Source organism: Sinohyriopsis cumingii, unplaced genomic scaffold, assembly GCF_028554795.1.
Source record: "Sinohyriopsis cumingii isolate HCF-2022 unplaced genomic scaffold, ASM2855479v2 utg003963l, whole genome shotgun sequence".
Taxonomy (NCBI): domain Eukaryota; kingdom Metazoa; phylum Mollusca; class Bivalvia; order Unionida; family Unionidae; genus Sinohyriopsis; species Sinohyriopsis cumingii.
In genome coordinates, this window is record NW_028316635.1 from 117,501 (window position 1) to 120,000 (window position 2,500).

Genomic DNA, 2,500 nt, shown 5'->3' on the forward strand with positions numbered 1-2,500 from the left:
GTAGTAGGTCAATATGATACAATGTAGAATTTAAGAAAATGTCATTATATGTATTGAAACGTTTGTTTCCTTTGTATCTGTTGATACCTAAAAACCATATCCCAATAATTAAAATTATCCAAGACTATATGTAAATAATACACGTATGTATGTATGTATGTATGTATGTACACACACAAACGTATATATATATATATATATATATATATATATATATATATATATATATATATATATATATATATATATATATATATATATATATATATCAGAAAAGACACACACATATCTTAAAACACCCTCAGCCACCCAGGATATATATATGATCCGTTTTTACGAGATAAACTTATTAATTCAGTATGGTATAATTATCGAATAAGATCAGTAGAGTTTTTGCCCTTGTTTGCAATCGTTATAGGATAACGCGTTAAAAATAAAATTACACAGAAGTACAATTAATGTTAATAGCTGATAAAGTTATGCGAACTTTGTTGCATACTCTCTCTCTCTCTCTCTCTCTCGTGTGTCAGTATGATAAAGCAAGAAGAAAAAGGAAGAACAGTAAAGAACATATATAAAAAGGTTTATTGAAACAGCGTCTCATCATGGTGTGGGCACCACGATGCATAGGGATAAATAAAAAAGCGAGTATTCCATTACTTTTCACTTCATTTGATATGCATCCATATGACACAGAATGCTCTCGGTGAGTACAGGGAATCAGATAAACGTCACTGTGCGGGACTAGGTATAAAACATTTATTGTAGTTTTAATTGTAAATTTTTCGGGCATTTAAGTAGAAATTAAATGATTTCAGTTCTAGTGAGAACAACATTTCGACTGTAAAACATAATTTGTTGTCTTGATGCGTTTTCAAGACTCTTTTGCTGATTAGTCACACATCTCTTCAACGTTTCCGATGTACAAATGTTTGTGTGCAGTATAATATTAGTAACTAAAGTGTATACTGATTCAAAGTTCTAATCCAAAAGAAGCAAAACTGGCCTCAGATACTCATATTTGTCACTCATCCATTTTCTGACCCAGATAAGGGGAGAATTCCATGTTGAAATTGACTTAAAATGCAGATTCAGGACATTATTGTTGTTGTTATTATTATTATTATTATTATTCGTCTTTCTGTCCTATCATTTGGTTAAAATAAGCGACACCGGCCTATAAGCTAACTTTAAAGATAGGGTCTTATCAGATTTGCAAAGGATCTCTTCTTGCAACTTGGAGAAGTTAACGTTGTGGAAATACAGAAAGTGGAAGCATGGAATATCTATCTAAACTTACTGTAATCAAAACAGAATTTTATAACCCAATTTATTTTGCCAATGGCCCATATTTACAGTATTCGCTACAGGATGCCAATTTTCCCACTGGCAGACTGAGGCCCTGCTGTAAAAGAAATCAATCAATCAATAAATTAATATAAAAAATTCTCACAATTCATACATTCCATATTTATCAATCAATTAGTGAATAAGAAATACCACAAATAAGTAGCCAAAATGAAAGACATTGATCGCATATTTTGCAACTCTGCGCAAGAGACTACACCAGGAATATATGAGAAGAAACTTGAAGGAAGTATTTCGACGTGAAAGGAGGCAGCTTGTTGTGGTAGTAAAAGTAGAGGAAACTGGATAAATTGAACCGAATTTGTTAATAAGAAATACTGGTCATCTATGATCGCATATTCCAGTAGTAAGGATCGAAACCAAGAGCAGAGAAGTGCAAAGCAACATTTGCTATATTCAGGTCCTATGCTTGATTTTTTTAGGATCCGAATTATTGAAGAAAGTTAAGGAAAAAGAGAAAATGAAAGTCGAGAAATTGCTCTATTTATTATTTATATTGAAGAAAGTAAATTTAGTTACAATAAAAGAAAGAAAGAAAAACTTCAACTGTTTTTAGTTATAAAAGAAAAAAAAAAAAAAAAAAAGAGTCTACAGCACCCGGTATTCCCAGGCGGTCACCCATCCAAGTACTAACCGGGCCCGACGTTGCTTAACTTCGGTGATCGGACGAGAACCGGTGCTTTCAACGTGGTATGGCCGTAGACACAAGTGTTTGTAAATTTAAGACTTATATTCGCTTCTCTCTTCACCGTTTCCGATGTACAGACGTTTACGTTTATGTGCCGTGTAAAATTAGTAATTAAAGTGTACTGATTAAAACTTATATAGATAAACTGCCTTCATACATTATTCAAATTTGTAATTCAGGCATTTTCGGACTCGGACATTAGTTGCTTAACCGGAGGTTTACACCTTCAAATGGACTTAAATAACAATGCATTTAAACGAAGATTCAGTTCATTTTTGTTGTTTTTGGGCATTATTATTATTATTATTATTATTATTATTTATCTTGTATCAACTGACTAATTCAATAGGTAAATAATCGACATCAGCCTATGAGCTACCTTTAAATACGGACTCGAATCTGATTTGAAACGGATATCGTCTTGCAGCTCGGAAACGTTAAAGT

General features: G+C 32.3%; 1 non-coding gene across 1 annotated transcript; it reads right to left on the bottom strand.

Annotated features, from left to right (window-relative positions):
• Positions 1 to 1,953: 1,953 nt before the first annotated feature.
• Positions 1,954 to 2,072, bottom strand: LOC149769361 (5S ribosomal RNA). Its single transcript, XR_016419206.1, has one exon. It is a non-coding gene; the product is annotated as a 5S ribosomal RNA (ribosomal RNA).
• Between the last annotated feature and the right edge of the window lie 428 nt (positions 2,073 to 2,500).